Genomic DNA, 21,010 nt, shown 5'->3' with positions numbered 1-21,010 from the left:
ACACCTCTTGATTACTGAGTTTGTTGATACCTCCTGAGATGTTGTTATTGCAGCAAATGCCCAACTCATCTAACCCTAATCGAGGCCCTGATGGACCAGCTGCAGACCAAAGGGGTGAGTGCTCAGAACATAGCCCCATGAGAGCTCAGAGAGACATTTGAATAATTCTGAGGGCAGTGTTTCCCAAAGTGTGCTCCGGAGAACACCCATCCTATGTGGCGTTCTTCCAAAACGAAAAGATTTTGTGGACAAATATGTTTGGGAAACAGTGCATGCTCTGGCTTCCCCCTTCCTTAGACACTGAACGCACAGAAGGCTCTGAGACTCCTGTATGAAAAAACATGACTTGGGGCCCCTGGGTGGTTCAGTCGGTTAGGCGTCTGACTTCAGCATAGGTCATGATCTCGCGGTTTGTGGGTTTTAGCCCCGTGTCGGGCTCTGTGCTGACAGCTAGGAGCCTGGAGCCTGCTTCGGATTCTGTGTCTCCCTCTCTCTCTGCCCCTCCTCTATTCATGCTCTATTTCTTTCTGTCTCAATAATAAATAAACATCAAAAAAATAAAAAAATAAAAAGACTTTTCTAGCCCATCCCCTGTGGCTACTTAACTGTGTCAGTGTTCCTTAAAGTGAAATGGGAGGGTACTCATCCCAGAATCTCTTGGGGATGTTGGTTGGAAATATAGAATCCCCGGCCCTGCTGCAGACCTTCTGAGTCAGAATCTCTGGAGCCACGACCCAGGAATCTGCTTTGAATAAGTTCCCAGTTAATTGTGATGCATGCCTAAGCCGAGAGAACCCCAGATAAACCTTCCTGGCCTTTCTTTTTTTTTTTTTTTTTTCTCAGAGTGTTGTAAAGATCAAGAGATAAGCTCGAGCAAAAGATTAGTCAGAAAGAAACTATACACTTCCCAACTCATTCTACGGGGCCAGCATTGCCCTGAGAGCAAAACCAAGCAAAATTCAGCACAAGCAGAAAAAACTAGAGACCAATAAAAATAATGACTATAGATGTAAAATCTTCAGCAAAATCCTAGCAAACCAAACCCAGCAATGTATCCGAATGATTACACACAGTGATCAAGTGGGATTTATCCTAGACGTGAGGTTGGTTTAACATCCCAAACTCAATGTAATACAGCATATCGCCAGAGCCACTGGAACGAAGAATGAGCACAGTAGTTTGGATGTGCGTACGGGGTCAAGGAGGAGTCTGAAAAGACGGGAGGCAGAAGAGGCAAATGAAATGATCTGATTCCCAGGAGGAATTGCTGGTGCCAGAAAGGGTAGAACTTCTCAGGAGCCCAGTTCTTGAGAAGGTGAGAGGAGATGGCATCTGCCTTGCGTGGGGCAACGATTTTGAGGGGAGCCGGGACACTCTTCCGACTGGCATAAGCAGAAAGGGGACGTGGTACAGGTAGGGAGGTGGGAAGGTGAGGGTACTCCTGAGAATTGCTTCTATTTCTTTTTAAAGTTTATTTTTGTTTATTTTGAGAGAGAGAGAGAGAGAGAGAGAGAGAACTCAAGCAGGCTCTGCACTGTCAGCGCAGATATGATATCAGACTTGATATCATAAAGTGTTGGGATCATGACCTGAGCTGAAATTAAGAGTTGGATGCTTGATTGCAGGTGCCCCAGATTGCTTCTGTTTTCTAATTGAAGTTCTCTCCTTGCCTTCTTTCACTTTCCCTTTCTTCCTTCCTTCCTTCCTTGCTCCCTCTCTGCCTCCTCCCTCCCTCCCTCCCCCTCTCTTTCTGCCTCCCTCCTTTCCTCCATCCCTCTTTCCCTTACTTTCTTCCTTTCTTGCTTCCTTCCTCCCTACAAGCATTTATTGAGCACCTAATGCACGCTATGGCACTGTTCTAGGTGCTGAAGTGATAGCAATCAACAATTTGTTTCGCTGTTCCCCCGAAAATGTTTTATTAAGAACCATGTCAAACATACATAAAATTTGAAAGAACTTTATGTGAGCACTCACATACCAACCAGATTCTACAGTTAACATTTTGCTCTATTGGCTTAACCATGCATCCCTCTCCATCCATCTACCCACCCACCCACTCATGCACCTATTCTTCCATCTTTCTTTTTTAATCATTTCAAAGAAAGTTGTAGACACCTGTATATTTTACCCCTAAACACTTCAGGATATATACAATGAAGTAGACTTCAATATTTGTTTATCTTTTTTTAAGTAAAATTTATTTAAAAATTTTTAAATGTTTATTTTTGAGAGAGAGAGAGAGAGAACAAGTAGGGGAGAGGCAGAGAGAGATATAGAGACACAAAATCTGAAGCAGGCTTCAGGCTTTGAGCTGTCAGCACAGAGTCTGATGCGGGACTCCAGCCTATGAGCCACTAGATCATGACCTGAGCCAAAGTCAGATGCCCAACCGGCTGAGCCACCCAGGCGCCCCTACGGTAAAATTTATATACAAGAAATGCACAGATCTTAATTATACTTGAATCTCAAGCATGAGTGAATTTTGACAAATACCTGTACTTATAGAACTCAAACCCCTATCAAGATAGAGTACATTCTCATCATCTCTGAGCACTGCCCCCCCACGCCCCCCATGCTTCTTCCTACCCAGGTAACCATTATTCTAATATTTTCACCGGAGGTTAGTTTTACCTTTTCCAGGACTTCATATGAGTCAAACTGAATTATACCTACTTTGGTGTGTCTAGCTTCTGTCTCTCAGCACAATGGGAGAGTCATTCACAATGCTGCATGTGTATGTAGTTAATTCTTTTCATTGCCAAGTAAATCCCATTATATGATTATCCCAGAAGAATTATTTATTCTTCTGTTATAGTCATCAGAATTGTTTCTAGTTTTTAGCCATTGAGAATAAAGCAGCTCTGGGGCACCTAGGTGGCTCAGTTGGTTAAGCGTCCAACTTTGGCTCAGGTCATGATCTCACGGTTTGTGGGTTTGAGCCCCGCATCGGGCTCTGTGCTGACAGCTCAGGGCCTGGAGTCTGTCTTCTTCGGATTCTATGTCTCCTTCTCTCTCCCTCTGACTGTCCCCTGCTCGTGCTGTCTCTCTGTCTCTCTCTGTCTCTGTCTCTCTCTCTCTCTGTCTCTGTCTCTCTCTGTCTCAAAAATAAATTTAAAAATAAAAAAAAAGAATAAAGTAGCTCTGAACATTCTTGTGGGCAGTTTCGTGTGTGTGTGTGTGTGTGTGTGTGTGCATATGTTTTTCTTTCTCTTATGTGAATACCTAGATGTAGAATTGAGAGGATAGGCTTGAAGAAACTGCCAGATCTTTATCCAAAGTGGTTTTACCGTTTTATATTCCTTCTAGAAATGCTCAAGAGTTCTGACTGCTCCACAGCCTTGCCAACGTTTGCTGCTGTCAGTCTTTAATTTTAGCTATTCTGGTAGGTGTATGCTAGTGTGTCATTGTGGTTTTATTCTGCATATTCCTAATGACTAATGACATTAAGCATTCTTTCCTATGCTTCTTGGACATCTGAATATTTCCCTTTGTGAACTTTTTATCCAAATCTTTTGTCTATTTAAAAATTGTGTTCTTTATCTTTTTATTACGAGATTGCAGGGAATCTTTATCTATTCTGTGCACATGTCCTTTGTCAGATATATTTTGCAAATATGTTCTTCCATTCTAAGGCTTGCTATCATTTTCTTAATGGTGTATTTTTTATTTTGATGAAGTATAATGTATCAGTCTTTTAAAAATAGTTGTTTTCTGTGTTTTATTCTAAGATACCTTTGTCTACTGCTAAGTCTCAAAGATATTCTCCTACATTTTCTTCTAGAAGCTTTATGGTTTTAGCTTTTGATTGAGGTCTATCATTCATTTAAAATCAATTTTTGTGAATGGTGTGAAGGAGGAGTTGAAGTGTATTTTTTTTCCATATAGATAGCCAGTTCTAGCACCATTTGTTGAAAAAACTTTCGGGGTGCCCAGGTGACTCAGTCGGGTAAGTGGCCGATTTTGGCTTAGACCATGATCTCACAAGTTCATGAATTCAAGCCCTGCGTTGGGCTCTGTGCTGACTGTTTACAGCCTGGAGCCTGCTTTGGATTCTGTGTCCCCCTCTTTCCTGCTCATACTCTGTCTCTCTAAAAAATGAATAGGGGAGCCTGGGTGGCTAAGTCAGTTAAGCGTCCGACTTTGGCTCAGGTCATGATCTCTTGGTTTGTGGGTTTGAGCCCCGGCTGGAGGCTGTTTTGGACTCCATGTCTCCTCCTCTCTCTGACCCTCCCTGCTCACACTGTCTCTCTCTCTCAGAAAGAAATAAAACATTAAAAAACTTTTTAAATGAATAAACAGTTTAAAAAAAAGAAGGAAAATCTTCCCCTTTCCATTGAAATGCTTTGGTGATTATATAACAAAATCAAGTGACTATTTAATTGTTGGCCTATTTCTGTGTTCTCTCTTTTTTTTTTTTTAATTTTTAAATGTTTATTTTTGAAGAGACTGAGCATGAGTGGGGGAGGGTCAAAAAGAGAGGGAGACACAGAATCTGAAGCAGGCTCCAGGCTCCAAGCTGTCAGCACAGAGCCTTATGTGGGGCTCGAACTCAACGAACCTTGAGATCATGACCTGAGCTGAAGTCAGACACCTAACTGACTGAGCCACCCAGGTGTCTCCTGGGTTCTCTCTTCTATTTCCATGGATCTGTTCGTCACTGTGATCATCCTGCAATGCATCAATTAGCCTTATAATAAATCATAAAGTCAGGTAGGTAAATTCCTTAATTTTGTTGTTTTTAAAGAAGCTTTGAATATTCCAGTTCCTTTACATCTCCATTAAACATTTTCAGGTCTGGGGTGCCTGGGTGGCTCAGTTGGTTGAATGTCCAACTTCGGCTCAGGTCATGATCTCATAGTTCATGGGTTCAGGCCCTGCGTCGGGCTCCGTGCTGACAGTTTGGAGCCAGGAGCCTACTTCAGATTCTGTGTCTCTCTGCCCCTCCCCCGCTCCTGCCTGTCTCTCTCTTAAAAATGAAAAAAAAATTTTTTTTAAATAAAAAAGAATAATAAATCTTCGAGTCAACATGTCAGTTTCTACAAAAGAATTTGCTGGAATTATGCTTGAAATTGGGTTGCCTCTAAAGATCATTTGGAAGGGAACAGATATCTCAATATTGCAACTCTATATTGAGCCCTTGACAATCCATGATCATATGTCTCCATTTCTTCAGGTCTTCCTGAATTCTGAGTTTCTTTAGCAATATTTTGTAGTCCTCGGTGCACAGGTCTTACACTTCTTTCATGAAACTTATTCCCAAGTATTTCGTGTGTGCATGTGTGTGTGTTTAATGCTGTTGTAAATGAAAATTTTTTCAAATTTCATTTTCTAGAGCTGGCAATGGAGCTGAAAGCCAGAACAGTGACAGAAAGGACAGACCTTCAGAAGGCCCTCAGAATGGAGAAGTGACTCGGAGAGGTCTCACTTGTTTACAAGCAACTGCAGAGGGTCTGAGAGGGTGAGAAACAGGTGGCACGTGTGGAAAGTCAGATAAGCAATACAGTGTGGAAGACTGGTTTCCTTTCTCTGATCTGTTCCTAAGAAGGGAAGTCCTTCCTCAGCACCACCACCCCCAGGAGAGGAAGGGCAGACCGGTGTCAACACTGGGGCCATGGGAGAGGGCTCCTGGGCCTCCTTCTGCAGCCTTCCGAGCTGCTAAGCTACCTTATCCACCCAACCCCGCGGGGGGCGGGGGGGCTGCCCCCCTTGCCTGGGAGCAGCGTGGCCCTCTGTGGACAGACAAGCTGGCCTCCGTGGCATATTTTCCCTTCCCTATGAGAAGCCACCGCAGCCTCTGGTCCTTACCCAGCCCGTGGGGAGGAGAAGGAGGCAGAAATACCTGGGATTTACTTGGCTCAGAATGTCACTGGCTTTCAGCTCGCCCCCCACCTACCACCACCCCTCCTCCTGTGGGTTCCCTAGCCCCGTTTCTCCGCGTCACCCCACCCAGTGAACCAACTGCCCACGCCTCTTGCAAGGGCCAAAACCTCCACGTCATGCTCTAAGGAAAGATTCTCGAGAAGCAGAAAACTGGGCAAACCAAGACTCCACCCATCCTGGATTCTGTCCTTATTCCACCAGGAAGGGTGTGCGAGGGGAGGGAGCGGGGGAAGGCACAGGGACTGCCCTGGTGCTAGGCCGAAGGAATGTGGGGGGGCAGTGGGTGTGCCAAGGGGGGCTGTCACCCCTCTGTACTCCCCACAATGCCCCCCACGCCCCTTCAAGGAAAGGTGTACCTACCATGCTTCTAGACAATGCTAATTGCAGGGAACCTGAGCGGCAACCTGGGTCAAGCTTCAGACTTCTGCTCAGGTCATGATCTCATGGTTTGTGAGTTCAAGCCCCATGTCGGGCTCTGTGCTGACAGTGCAGAGCCTGCCTGGGGTTTTGTCTCTGCCTGTCTCTCTGTCCCCACCCCCATTCATGTTTTCTCTCTCAAAAGAAACAAACTTAAAAACATTTCTTAAAAAGAAAAAAAAAAAATGCCAGTTGCTATAACAACGAATCCCACAGATATATTGTGTTTCTTTCTCACTCCCTGCTATGGTTCACAGCAGGTGTTCCTGGATTGCTGGTGGCTTTCCTCCAACGCAGTGATTTAGAGATCAGGCTTCTTGCATTTTGAGGATCTTCCATCCTTTGGCCTATCATCCTTGGCAGCCATCTAGGGGGAGGGGAAAGAAACCCCATGGAAAGCATCACTTCTTGGCAAACGCCTTGGTTCAGAGGCGACGTGCTTTATTTTGCTCATTGGCAAGGACCTGTCATGGGGCCACAGTTTGATGCCAGGGAGCCTGGAAAATGTGGTCCCTGGCTCAGCAGCTGCTTCCCAGCGACAACTTGCCACCAGAAAGGAGAGTTTGGATTTTGCTGTCCCTGCCACTGAGCCCTGCTGAATTTTAACCAGTCTCGTGAGCCTACCCTGTAAACTGTAGAGGGCTGTTTGGATGTGACAAACCCCATCCCCAGCCTGGGCACCTCCTGCTTTTCTGCTGTCTCTGAAGTTGCCTTCCACCTCACTCAGCCACTACTCCCTCCCCAGTTCCCCCTCCTTCTGGATACTTGCCTAAATCTGGCCTTTTCCAAGAAGCTTTTCAAGGATCTTAATATCCATCCACACTGCGGTCTTCATTCTCTGAGCAACCTGTTTACCATAAACAGAGCAGGAGCAATATTTGGGGGGCAGATCCCCCCTTTCTCATCCGCTCACAATGTTTGGAATTCTTTCAACTGAAGACCAGCGCTTTCTCCCCATAACTAACACCAAGGTTTCAGATACTTGCTCTGTGGGAGGGAGGGCAGCATTGTCACACACTGGAGGGCTTACAGATCCTTCTAGAGGGGAGGGAAGGAGACCAGGGCACTCTGGCCTTAGCTGAGAGGGCGTGGCCAGCCACAGACCTGCTGTCTCTTGCTTTCTTCCTGTCTCAGCTAGATTTTTCAATCATATATTCAGCTTCTTCAACTTTTCCTAAGCAAATTGAGACTCATGAAATAGTGTGCTATTTTGTAGTGCTATCATGTGCCAGGCATCAATAAGTACTTTTTACGAACACTAGCTGATTAATCTTCTCAACCATCTAATGAGGCAGGGGCTTTTTATTTTATCCCTATTTTGCAGACAAGAAAAGCAAAGGTCAGAGAAATGAACTTTCCCAAGGTCACAGAGCCAAGGATTGGAGGAGGTCGTGTTTGAACCGGGATATCCAACTTCAAAGTCTGCGAATCCCTCTGTGCCTCTGCGTCCCCATTCCCTGGGATACCCGGTGTGACAGAGGCATTCCGCACTCGGCACTCACTGAATAGTCGTGTGCTCCTCCGCACTCACCAGCCTTGCTTGCTGTCAGGTTGGGGCCGAGTGACTAACTCTGACTGGTGAGCTGTGAATGGAAGGGACACATGTCACTTCTGGACCAAAGCATCTAAGTGCTGGTATCTGACCCTCCCGTTCGCTCTTTCCCATTAGTGGTGACTACAGAGGAGCTTGAAAGGGAGGAGCCACCAGAAGGAAGCAGCCCGGATCAGTGGGCCACTGTACGGAAGCCAGGGGACCTGGGGAGCTGTCCAACCTGCAGAAGCTTTGTGTGAATGAGGCCCACACCTCTGTTGTGTTACAGCCCTGAGATTTGGAGGCTCATTTGTTACTGCAGCATACTATGGCCTCTCCTGACTAATCACACCAGGACAGGACACCAAATGCATCACTGTTGTACCTGGTTGGCTTTTGACAACACGGAGTCCCTTGGTTTCAAGAATCCCGGACTGAGAATGGAGCTGTGGTGATTGCCCTTACACAAGTCGCCAGAAACAGACAGGAGAACACTGAAGGTCTCCCTGAGCCGCTGGGTAGCAGGGAGCCCCCTCCCCCCCATTCCCAGCCCTGCCTCTTGTTCTGGATCCTCTTCCTCCCAGGATCAGGCATCCCCCTCCCCCGCTGTTGCTGGTTTCCCAAGCTGCTTGTAGTTTGGCACAGCCCCCCAGTCTCCACCCCCAACATGGCTTCCAGAAGCTGAGGCCTGGAGGCCACTGGTTCCTGTCCAGATGCTGGCTAGAGTGCCTGGAAGTCTCTCTGAGCCTCACGTTGTGTGCCAGACATATCCATGTGGACACAGAGCTTATGCAATCTGAGCAAATCACCACTTTCTGGTTCCTGCTGACTCTGGAGCCACTGGCCGGGTGAGGCAGGCAGGAAGCCCATGGGAGGGCTACAAATTGCCAGATCAGGCCTGGGGAGAAGGTGGGGGTCTCAGGGCCCTAGGCTGCCTCCTTCCTGGGCTGGGACAGTGAGAGCGTTCGCGCCTCATTCGGACGGTTCTCTGATCCAGACACTCATCTCCGAGCATCTGTGTGGGGCTGGCCCTGTGCCTGGTGCTGGCAGAGCACAGAGGCAAGCCGTTGTGATCCCTGCCTTCCAGAAGCTTCCATGCTGTAGGCTCAAGTAGGACATTAGCTACAGAACAGCACAACACGGGAGTATATCCGTCAGGGGTTCTCAGTCACAAGTGGCTGGATGTCTAGAGAGAAAAGGTTGTGTGCTTCTCACCTCTGAAAGTGATTCAGATTCAAAACGTTATTTTCTGAAACGCTATTTTTTTGAAATGATGTGTGTGATGTGTGTGTGTCAACATTAACATTGGCTCTTTAGATTTTCTGATTGCAAAATTCTAAGGATGTTTACCAAAGAGGAAATCTTTTCTTTTCTCTTTTTCTTCGTCCCCGAAGTCAGCTGTTACCTTAAGTCGGTGCTTGACTTGTCCACACTGAACCAATCTCAAAAAAGGAATATTTTGTCCCCATGTCTGAAAAAAATTCCGGCTTCAGGCTTGGCTGAATCCAAATCCTTGTATGCAGTCTGCTTGGCTCTGCTTTTCTTTGTGTTAGCTTCATTCTTGAAGCTTCTACTCCTGGGACTATATTCTGTGCTTATCACTCTCACCTGAAAGAAGGGGCCCAGTTCCAGGTCACATCTGGAAAACCCTGATTTAACCGACTCTGGGTCACAGGCTCAACCCTGAACGAATCTCTGTAGTGGTTAGGGATGGGGGAGGAGTGGATGGGGAGGCAGGGGTGGCTGAAGAGAAGATGAGGTGCTTTGACTGCATTCTTCTCTGGGTCCTGGGGTGCAGTCAGCTTCTTCTGAATCACATGGCTGAAGGCGAGGGAAGATTGGGGTGTTAACAAGGGAGATGAACGCTGAGTGGGGTAACAGTCGGTGCCTACTGCTGGTAGGACAATGAAACATGCCCTCAAAAATGACCTCTGTTCCTCCCCATCCCCCTGGGTGCCCTGGGTGCCCACAGTTCCATCCTCCTCTGGTTCAGCTCAGATAAGGCTGGAACTTACCAATAGAAATGTTCACCAGGGCACCTGGTGGCTCGGTTGGTTAAGTGTCCAACTCTTGTTTTTGGCTCAGGTCATAATCTCATGGTTTGTGGGTTTGAGCCCCACACTGGGCTCTGTGTTGACAGCTCAGAATCTGCTTGGGATTCTTTCTCTCTCTCTCTCTCTGCCCCTCCCCTGCTCATGCTCGCTCTCTCTCTCTCTCTCTCTCTCAAAATAAATAAATAAACTTAAAAAAAAAAGAAATGTTTACTGAGAGGGGTACCTGGGTGGCTCAGTCAGTTAAGCATCTGGCTCCTGCTCAGGTCACAATCTCACGGTTCGGGAGTTCGAGCCCCACATGAGGTTCTCCACTATTAGTGCAGAGCCTGCTTCGGATCCTCTGTCTCCCTTTCTCTCTGCCCCCACCCTGCTCGCTCTCGCTCTCTTCCTCAAAAATAAATAAACATTGAAAAAAAAGGCATGCTCACTGAGAAACAGGGAAAGTGAAAGCACCAAGCGCGGTTACAGAACTTAGCCTTGTCCTTCCAGAGTGCAGAAAGCCTGAGTACCTCTGGCGTCGTCCTTTACTCTGGGCTGAATTTCCTCTCTCTCCCCCAGGGGGGCTGAGCCCAAGGCTGGGGTAGCTAAAGGGCAGAGGTGTCCACTCTCTGGGACCCTCCGGCTTTCCCTGTCCTGCCCTGAATAGTACTTGCTCTGCCGTTGCCCTGCTCAGGGCGAGGGGGTTACCTTCAATCCCCACTCCTCAGTTCCTCCCCGACACTGCCCTCATTGTATCGCTCTGACATGTGTCTAAGACGCCTGCAGGGAACCAGAGGAAGATCAGCTGAAGCCCCTCCAGTAGGGTCACGGGCCAGTCAAAGGTCTGAGCTTTGGAGTCAGTCGACCTGTGTTTGAATCTTACCTCTATCCCTTAAGGACAAGATGCATAACCTTCCCCGAGCTTCTGTTTCCTCTTGGGCAAAATGGAACGAATAAGCTCGGCCTCACAGGCGAGATGGGAGGGTTAAACAGGGCCCCGCGTGTGTTATCCAGGCACAAGTACATCTGCAGTAAAAGGCGACATTGACGATAGCGGGGACGAGGAAGAGGAAAGAACCGACCAAGGAGGGAGGAAAGGACCAGTCTTGTCGCTTGGAGCACTCTGACCTCAGCATGCGCGTGACGCCGCGGACAGAGTGCGGGGGCCGAGGGCAGCATGAGCCCCAAACCAAGCTCCTGGACTTTGAGCTCTTCTTACTCTGCTGGGTTCAGGGAATGCCCAAGGGAACATCAAGTCCTCCAGCCCGGAGCTCCCCAAATTAAGGGAGGCATCCTGCCACAGGGCCCCGGAAAGTCACACTGTGCCAAAAGGCCCTGGGGGGGAACACCCCTCTGAGCCTCAGATTCCCCCACCAGTCAGGGGACAATGATCAGGTTCTTTGGGGGCCCCCACCTGCCAGTGAATCAGGCTTTCAACAGGGTTCCTGCAAAGCTCAGGATGGCTGCAAAAGGCCTGAAGGGTGGGGTGAGGCTGGCCAGGAGGAGGACAAAGGCTCAAACCAGTGGTCACCAAGCTTTACTGAATCCTTCTCAGGAAAATAATTCGAGAATATATCCCCCTAAATATATTTATTTACTTATGTATGTCAGGAATATATACTATATCAGTAATATATGATACCCACTATAAAATTATTTATAAATAGACATTAAAAAAACCTTTTTTAATGTTTTATTTATTTCAGAGAGAGAGGCAGCGTGAGCAGGGGAGGGTCAGAGAGAGAGGGAGACACAGAATCGGAAGCAAGCTCCAGGCTCTGAGCTAGCTGTCAGCACAGAGCCCAATGCGGGGCTTGAACCCACGAATTGTGAGATCATGACCTGAACTGAAGTCGGACACTTAACTGACTGAGCCACCCAGGTGCCCGAAAATGAAAAATTTTAGGGAGATTTCAATAAGAAACAAACACATTATGGCCTGCCCATACAACGGATCACTATGGAGCTACAAAAAAGAGTGAAGTCTTATAAGTTCATAATAAGAAGACAACAAAATTTTAAAATGGACAAAATTTTGAATAGACATTTTATCAGGGAAGGTGTATGAATGGTCAGTGAGCACACAGGAATGCTCCATTTCATTCACCATCAGGGAAATGCAAATTAAAACCACACGAGACACCCCTTCATGCCCTCTGGCAGGGCTGTAATAAGAAACAAGATCGTAACAAATGTTATGGAGTTAAAAAGCATTCATCTTATTTAATGAACAATGAAAATTGTTTTCCTTGTAGCTGGTAAAATAATTATTTGTGGGGGGAAAAGTGTTATGGAATGCTCTCATACATTGCTGGGGAGAATGTAAAATAGAGCCACTACTTTGGAAAAAAGTTTCACAGTTTCTTAAAAAGTTAAACCTAACCCAACTGTGTGACCCAACAGTTCTCCAAGGTGTCTACCCAAGAGGAATAAGAACACGGGCACCACAAAGGAGTGTAGGTGAGTGCTCAGAGCAGGATTATTCACACGATAAACACCTGTGAATATCTTAATATCCGTCAATTTGTGAATGTGAATTTCACAATGCGAAATGCCCACACAATGGAATATTGTTCAGGAGCAAATGCATTAAATATACTATAACGCAGATGACCCTCAAAGACGTGAGGCTCAGTGAAAGAAACGAGACACAAATGACCACATATTGCATGATTCCATTCATAAGAAATTTCCAGAGAAGGCAAGCCCCCGAGACAGGAAGCAGCTCGGTGGTTAGTGGGGTGGGGGGTGGGGGTGGGACTTAAACTCTAAAAGACCCAAAGGAGCTTTACGGATGATGGAAATATTCCGAAACTGAGGGTCGCTCAAAGCTTCACAACTCTGTAAATTTACTGAAAGTCACGGTACAGCACACTAACAGTGGATGAATTTGGTGCAAAATCTATCAGGAAAGCTGTTTTTAGTGTATGTTCTCCCAGAGTGAGCACAGTGAAGCTATTTTTAAAAACCCAAGATGAGGAAGCTCTTTAAGCATCCGTATAGAAAGGTTTCCAAGATGCGTCGTTCCGTGGAGAAAGCAAGGTGCAAGCGTGCTGCTGTTCGTGCTTTTTTTTTTTTAATTTTTTAAAAATGTTTTTATTTATTTCTAGGAGAGAGAGAGAGAGAGAGAGCGTGAGCAGGGTCAGAGAGAGAGGGAGACACAGACTCTGAAGCAGGCTCCAGGCTCTGAGCTGGCAGTCAGCACAGAGCCCGACGGGGAGCTCGAACCCACGAACCGCGAGATCATGACCTAAGCGAAAGTCGGACGCTTAACCGACTAAGCCACCCAGGTGCCCCTGTTCGTGCTTTTTAAAAAAGAAAAGGTGGGCGTAGATATGTGGTTTTCGTGTTTATGTTTCCACATACACACGTAACATGGAATCACGCTTGTGTCTGCATGGCCTCTGGGAGGATACAGAAGACCTGACGGTAACATTGGAGTGTTGGGTGACGGCACCGCATGGCTGTCGTACAGGAGAGGAGGGAGACTGACTTTTGTACCTTTACATTGCTTGTTTGTTTGTTTGTTTTTTAAACACTGTGGTAAAATACACATAACCTAGGATTTACCACCTTAACAATCTGGAAGTGCCCAGCTCAGTGGCCTTCCGTTCATCCCCACCGCGGAGCAGCCAGCCCCACTGTCCGTCTTTCCAGATAGAAACTCGGTGCCCATTAAACACCCACTCTCCATTCCTCCCATCCCTTCTTGCCACTTTTTAAAAGAATTCTTTTTAAGGTTTTATTTATTTTTGAGAGAGAGAGAGAGGGAGAGCGTGAGCGCGGGGGATGGGCAGTGAGAAGAGGAGAGAGGATCTGAAGCCTGCTCCATGCTGATAGCAGAGAGTATGATGCAGGGCTCGAACCCATGAACCACAGATCATGACCAGAGCCGAAGTCAGCCAGTCAACCAACTGAGCCACCCAGGCGCCCCCACTCTGCCACTTTCTGGAAGTGGAATCATGCAACGCCTCCTCTTTGTCCCTGACTACTTTCACTCAGCATAACGGCCTAAGGTCCATCCATCTTGCAGCATGTGTCAGAATTCGCTTCCTTTTTAAGGCTGAATAATTTTTCATTGCCAGCATACCACATTTTGTTTATCCATTCATCTCTCTGTGCACACCTGTGCTTTCACCTTTTGAATATTGTGAATACTGTTGCTACCAATACTGGTGTATAAATACCTCCTTGAGACCCTTGTGTCTACCTTTTTAAGGCATATGAATACACTACATATTTGAAAAAAATTAATTAAAATTAAAAGGATGATATACAAATAGACATAAAAGTACTGTTTCTCCCCACATCCTCTTCAGAGGTGCCTGGGGCGGGGGTGCGCTCCAAGGGGTAGCGATGGCCTCGCAGAGGTGGGGCCGCGTGGCGGGGGGGGGGGGGGGGGGGGGGGGACCGCCAGACACAGGGGGTCCGAGGGGGTGGGTCTTGCTTAGTCACCAGCTGCTCAGCGCGCAGCGGTGCCCTCGCCTGCCTGCCACCCACCCCCGGCCAGGCGATCGCCCTGCCGCATTCCTGGCGCTGCCTGCTGCCGACCCGGTGACTCACGGCCCAGGCAGCCTGGGAACGCCCGGCCTCGTCCTGGGCCCGCAGCCACTGGTTTTCCTATTTGGAAACTCCTTAGCCGCGTCTGCGCCAACCACCCGGTCTCCTCCCTGGTCGTCTGTAGGCGACTGGGAAGGAGGGCAGGGAAGCCTGGAGACAAGCGCCTTTTCTGCACAGGGGACCCACTACCGGGCTTAGAGAGGATGGGTGTGTGCTTCCTTGTCCCCAATTCAAGAATCTCCAAATGCCGGGCAGCCACATTTACAGGAGGGCAAAGCCTTGCTTCAATGGAAGAGCCTGACTTGCAGTCTTTATCCTGCTGAAATGTCGATGCTTACATGTTTTGCTGCAGAAATGTACCTATCTGAGTATGAGATGCTGCCCTAGGTCCCAGGGAGGTGCTATATCATATACAATTGATGCATATTTTAGAATCTCCTTTTGAAAATCTGAAAAATTCTGAATTCCAAAAACCCATCTGGCTGCCAGGAGTTTCGGTAAGAGATTGGATCTGTGTTGTGCCTTTTCCCCCAGCAGAGTCAAGGCTCAGAGAGGTGGGCCACAGCTGGGAATGGGCTCGTGGGTCCATGTCTGAGCTGCTCTCTCTTTCCCTGACTTGCCTCCCACATGCCTCTGCCTCCTCTGTGTCCCACCTCTGCCCCGTCCCTCTTCTGGGAAGCTTTTCTTGTCCACCCCAGCCAAAGCCGACCTTTCCGGGTCGGGTCCCAGAGCCCAGCCCAGTGCCTACTTCTTATGGGCATTTTACTGGGAGACAGAAGAACAGGGTGATTAGCAGGTTGACCAGAGTCTCCAACTACTCAGGATCTAGCCTTGATTTGGCCAACGCTGCAGTGGTGTGACCTCAGGCAGGTTACTTAGCCCTCTTGTGCCTCAGTTTCCCTCATCCGTAAAGGGGCATAATAATAATACCCCTCGCATAGGGTTGGTGTGGGGATTCAAGGATGTGGCCTGACACAGATAAAATGCAAGACACCCATATTGCGTGGAACATACCTATACTAAAAAAAATGATTCGGTGCCTGCCTGAAATTCAAATTTAACTGGGTCTCTTATATTTTTATTTGCTAAATCTGGCGGCTCTAGCCAGGCACAATGCTCGTTCCCAGTGTACATTAGCTGGTATATTAATAATAAATGTTGAGTGCCACGGAAAGCTTTTTATCACAGTATTTGTATGTGTCTAATCCTTCCCCAGTAGTTTAAAAGCCCTTTAAAAGTGTCCATTCATTCATTCATTCATTCATTCACTTAACAATTATTTATTGGACATCTTCTGTATGCAGGTCATGGTTCCAAGCCTTGAGGGGAAAGCAGTGAACCGGAACTAGTTCCTACCCTCATGGAGTTTCCAGTCTGGCAAAAAGAAAACAAATATTAAGCATGAATGACCCCAGATGCTTAATAAGCCTTGTGACGAGCCCCAAGCAGATGTCCTAGCCACAAGGACAGGCTGGGTGGGCACCTGAGCCTCAGACTTTTCCACCTCCTCCCTCTCACTCTCGCCCTCAGTGTCCCGTCTGGTGGGCACCTGGATGGAGTGTGAGGGACAAGGGCTTAGAGAGATGCTTCTGATCCCTGGGAAGGAGGGTCATTTTACACGGTGGTTACCACAGTGGGGCTGACACCCCCAGGCCATCTGCACTCTCCCCATAGCCTCCCTGGGAGTGGGGTGAGGTGGGAGGGGTCAGGTCCGCTGGGGAGAGATTCCCCCCTGAGACCAAGGTGGTTCTGGTCTGAGACTTCATCTTTAGGAACTTGTGTGTTTGTCCAGCCCGCAGGGGTGGGGGCCAAGAGAAGGGGTTTGAGGTTAACGATTTCTCTCGAGAGGGCAGTCAGCTGGTGATGTCAGTAGAGAGAGCCTTTAAAGATCAACCAACTTGACATTTGATGGATGAGGAAACGGAGCACTCGAGAGGGAAGTGACTTCTGAAGGTCACACAGATCTTTCCCGGTGGAGCTGCCACCAAAACCCAGCCTGACTCCCAGGCCAGAGTCCCTGCCCTGCCCCCTCCCGGCCGCAACCCCCAGTGGCGTTAAAGGAGAAGGTCCTGTGAGGTCACCACCTTCTCCCCACTGGGAATCCCCAAGGAAGGGTCACCTGGGAGCCGGAGGCCCTCCCTCTTCCACATCCCCCAGGCAAGTTTCTGGGCGGTTCAGGCCCCTGGCCTCTGTCTGCAACTCTGAGCAGGGGAGCCACTGAAAGCCGACCTCAAACAACAAATGAGAAATTTGAAAAAGTTTCACTTCCCAGATTTCACTGTGGTGGCTGCGCTCTGGGCAGTGGGATCTGACATCCCTAATGCTCCCTCAGCGGCTCCATTTGAAAACCCTGAGGCGCTTGACTTGTGACCTCCCCGCGGACGGCTCCTCCTCCCTCGTTCCCAGTGCCATGTACTGACTCAGCACCCCGCACACACCCAGAAGGGGTTCCCTGAACAGGTACACCCCCACCTCTCAGACCCACCCAGCCAGCCCCGCGGTCCCCGATCCCCTGTGTGTCCAGGCTGGGATGTCTGTGAGGGATAGGACAGAGCTTTCACCTTGTTAGTGTCCCCTCTGTCCCCCCTCCATACCCAGATCCACAGCCTAGGTGAAGAGCCTGTCCCTCTCTTTCCTGGCAGCCTGGCATCACGTGAAGTCCTATGGCCTCATGCATAGACTCTGCCATCAGACATCCCAAGTTCACCTGGCGCCTCCACTCCTGGCTGCATGTGGCAGTTTGAAAACGTATCCACAAATTCTTTGGCCCTGTGCCCATCGAGAAATGGGGTCTATGTCTTCTCTCCTTGGAGCTGTGCCAACCTTATGAAGGCCGGTGACAGTAGGGTATGACAGAAGTATGTGATAGGACTTCCAAGGCTAGGTCTTAAGGACACTTTGGCTTCCCTCAAGTTCACCGGGGACATTCACCTTTGGAGCTCTGAGCTGCCATGTGAACAGTACAAACTCCACCATATTGTGAGGAAGACCATGTGCAGGTGTCTGGCCAATAGTCCCACCCAAGGTCTGTGCTGCCAGCCAGTATCAACTGCAGACAGTGAGGGGCGCTGCACTTGGAAATGGATGGGCTAGAGGGACCTGCCAGGGTGCTGGGAGCTTCTCCGTCAGGGCCCATTAAGGAGTGGAAGCTTGGCTGGCCCCGTCTGGCTGGCAAGCCCAGAAACTCCATGTCATCAGGGCCTTCAGAGATCGATGCGCTCAGAGGGTCAGAGCCCCCCACATCTGAGCTCACAGTAGTGACAGAGGTTGGCTCTGGGGGCTGCTCCTGGCTCTGGAGCCAGCACCCCACCCTTCCTATGGGCTCTGGCCCGGGCAAGGTGCTCTCATGGTCATTGGGTTAGAAGGGACCAATGATCTGGCCTGTTAAAACACACTCACTCTCTAATCTAGGTTTCCTTTATTTCTTTATTACTTAACTCTCTACCAGTAGTGTATGAACTCTGCAAAGACAAGAACTCATCAGAGTTTATCAGTGCTGTAATCTGCTAGATCTCTAGTACTTACAACAGTGTCTGGCACATAGTAGGTGCTCAGTGAACGTTCACTGGGTAAGTAAGTGGATGGATGGATGGATGGATGGTGTGTCTGTTATTATGAGGCCAGACCAGCTGCAGACTAGGCACTGCTTGCTCTTCTGAGAAATGGGTGCCATGATGGGGCCTATCCATGAGGAGTGTTGGTGGGAACTTGTGAAGATGGACCAGTGCTCATGCCTAGTGCATTGCTGAAGTTCAAGTGGGGATTATGGGGCTTGTTAGCATTATTGGTTGTCACAGGTTAAGTCCCCTTCTGACCAGAAAGACCAATCCAGGGTTCCTAATGGCCCTTGGCTCCATGGAGATCCCCAACCCATGAGCATACTGGGGCTTCTGACCCTCCAAGCAGATGAGGTACCTCTGTGGGGTTCCCATAGCCCCCCACACCATGGGTCCCCCAACCCCAGCTCTGGCACACAGATCACTTTTTGGTCTGTGAAACCCCAGGGATTAGGTATTGGGCCTCACCCCCTGTAACCCAGGGGCTGGCCCCACTCCTGCCTAGTGAGTGCTCCTCCCAGTGAGGAGAATGAGTTGGCCAGAGCTACCTCTGAGATTGCCTGATACCTTCCCGGCCATCAGATTTTGTCCCAAAACCTCAGAGCCTCCGTCCATGACATTGTAAGGATTATAACCAAGAAGGTGGGTCACAGGGCCAGTTTCTTCTCAGTGTCCTCCCCAAGCAGGAGTGCTATGGGGGCCCGTGGAGAGGAAGCCGGTAGTCGTGTGACCCGGGTTGCACCTGCACACACGGATAAGGTAGCATGGCCCTCTGGGAGGCACCTGCTTTCTCCCCAGCAAACAGAGCAGGGAGGCCGCGGAGGGGCTCGGTGGCTAATCTGGGGTGCCCCAGGCTCCCCACCAACCCTCCTCGTGGTTGAAGAGCGTTTCTGTGCCGTTAGGCAGGGCCTCTCTGGTGCCCACAGAGATTATCTGCAAAGCAGCAGGGGTGAGGAGACAAGGGGCCTGCCCTCCTTGGGGCCTTCAGATGCCTGCACCGGTCTGCGCAGCCCCTGGCTTGGCTGGGAGGGGACCCCATCTCCCCAGAGGGGCTGAAGGAGAGACAGGGCTCGGAGTCATTATTCTGCAGTTCCAGAAAAGCTAGTGCTAACCCCCGCTAACAGCTCGTTAGCTTCTGACCCTCCCTGGGACCGTTCCTCCTTCCGCAGGGCCCTCCGCTGCCACAACCCACGGACCCCACATCCTTTTCTTCCCCTCGCCTCGCTGCCCAGCTCGCTCATTCTACCTCTGCTAGCTGGGCAGTCTGCCACGTGTTGGCGTGGCCCACCTCCCCGTCCAGGCCTCTCTGTCAACCCCTTGGCAGCCGTTTCTGGGGACCCTGGGGTTCTAGGGTGTCCCCTCACCTCCTGGCCCTGGTGGACACTTCCCAGCAGCCTTCAAGAGGAGGCACCTGGGGGCTGGGAGGCAGGGATGGGCATCCTGTTTGTCCCTGTGCCTCTTACGAACCATTCCTTCTCCTCCTTCCTCCTTCAACCCCTGGGCTCATTTGAATGCACACGACCCAGTGAGATCTCCCATGCCCCGGCCCGCCAGTGCCAGCGTCCACCACCTCCCGGCCACTCCCCTGCCAGTGCTCACAGCCTGCCGTCCACCCCAGCCTTATCCTCAACGACTCCGGCACTCACATGACTCCCAGCGTGCACCCTGACCTCCTTGCCTCCAGACATCACTTCCTCTACTCTGCCCAGCTGCCCACTCCCAAGGTCATTCCCTAGACCTTGCCTCATTGCTAACAGGACCGTTCGTGGATTTCCACCCTGGCCACACCTCTTATCCTTCTAGGCCCCTTCTATACCCCTCCCCCCCGCCCCAGGGGCCCTCCCACTTGCTCACTGGCTCTCACCCTTCTCCTTGCCACCTTGGAGTCTACAGTCTACCATTTTGGTTATTCCTCTGCAACAGACCTGACTCTTGTCCCTTGCTCCCCTGGTCCTTTTCGCCCAGCAAAGCCTCTTGGTGGCTGAGGCCAGCTGTCCGATTTCTCCCCACCTGCACCAGAGAAGCAGGAAGTTGCCAGGCTGCCCGGGTGCACTTTAACCTCGGCCCTGCCTGGAACCGCTCCCTCTTCCTGGTGAGGATGTGGATGGAACGGGCTGGGTGCTGGTGGAGGGAGACAAAGGATACAGGGAGGACTTGGAAATTTCTGGCTGGAGCAGTAGGGTGTGTGGTGGTGCCCGTTTTCTGAGCTCAGGAAGGTGGGGAGAAACAGGTTTGGAAGAGAAACCAAGGCTCCTCGCACTTGGTTCTGACAGTTTTGCCTCCCATGTAGATCTTAAGCCAATGAAAGTCTTTGACCTTGGCTGCCTCCAGCTTGGGCCTGTGGTCTTGTTGAAATAATCAGTCAGAATGCATCAGCTCACCTCCTCCTTAAACTCTTTTATTTTTATTTATTTATTTATTTGGGGGTGGGTAGCAAAGAGAGAGAGAGAGAGAGAGAATCCCAGGAGGAGCAGAGAGAAAGGGAGAGAGAGAGAGAGAGAGAAAGAAGCAGGGCTCACTCAAAGCAGGGCTCAGGCTCACCTGATGTGGGAATTGGGCTCACGAACTGTGAGATCATGACCTGAGCCAAAGTCAGATGCTTCACAACTGAGTCACCAAGGCACCCCTCTTTGAACCTTTTTAATGCATTCACATCTCTCTGTAGAGTGAATCCAGATATCTACAAGCCCTTTTCATGATCTGGCTGCTGGCTTCCTCTTCTACCTCATCCCTTCCACGCCCCCATCTTACCCCCGTCGAACATTCCAGTTCTTCAGCCACACTGAGCACCTTCCTCTGCTTCTCCGATGCCCCAGGCGCTGTCCCCGCTGCCAGCATCTTGGACATGTGCTGTGCACTCTGTCTGCCATGCTCTCTCCATGGCTGGTGACCTCTCAGATGCCACCTTCCTGGTGGGCCCTTGGTTTTTTTTTTTGTTTTTTGTTTTTTTATTTATTTCTAGGGGAGAGAGAGAGAGACAGCGTGAGCAGGGGAGGGTCAGAGAGAGAGGGAGTCACAGACTGAAACAGGCT

The sequence above is a fragment of the Hyaena hyaena genome, unplaced genomic scaffold, assembly GCF_003009895.1.
Source record: "Hyaena hyaena isolate Hyena2069 unplaced genomic scaffold, ASM300989v1 scaffold_856, whole genome shotgun sequence".
In the NCBI taxonomy this organism is placed as follows: Eukaryota; Metazoa; Chordata; class Mammalia; order Carnivora; family Hyaenidae; genus Hyaena; species Hyaena hyaena.
Note: the sequence above shows the minus strand (reverse complement) of the source record.